Source organism: Penaeus monodon, chromosome 15 (genome assembly GCF_015228065.2).
Source record: "Penaeus monodon isolate SGIC_2016 chromosome 15, NSTDA_Pmon_1, whole genome shotgun sequence".
Lineage (NCBI taxonomy): Eukaryota > Metazoa > Arthropoda > Malacostraca > Decapoda > Penaeidae > Penaeus > Penaeus monodon.
In genome coordinates, this window is record NC_051400.1 from 1,305,331 (window position 1) to 1,305,629 (window position 299).

A 299-nucleotide genomic window follows, 5' to 3' on the forward strand; every position below is an offset into this window, starting at 1 on the left:
GATGATAGGATTTATTCAGATTTATTCAGATTTATTCGCTCTGTTAGTTTGGATATGTAATTTTCCTATGTCATTTTCCTCGTGGGAATTGGCTGGACGAGACTGCTTCGTGCGGCCGCTTTTCGGAGAATTACGCACACTGAGAGGCTGGAAATTCCGAGTGCATTTAGAGGGACATAGGGTCAAATAATTACGAGGGGAAAAAAATCTCGCTCAAATATACCTGTATTTTTTTTTAATTAATGATTTTGAGTCATTAATTCTTTAAAAGAAAACTATGTGTGTACACACACACACAC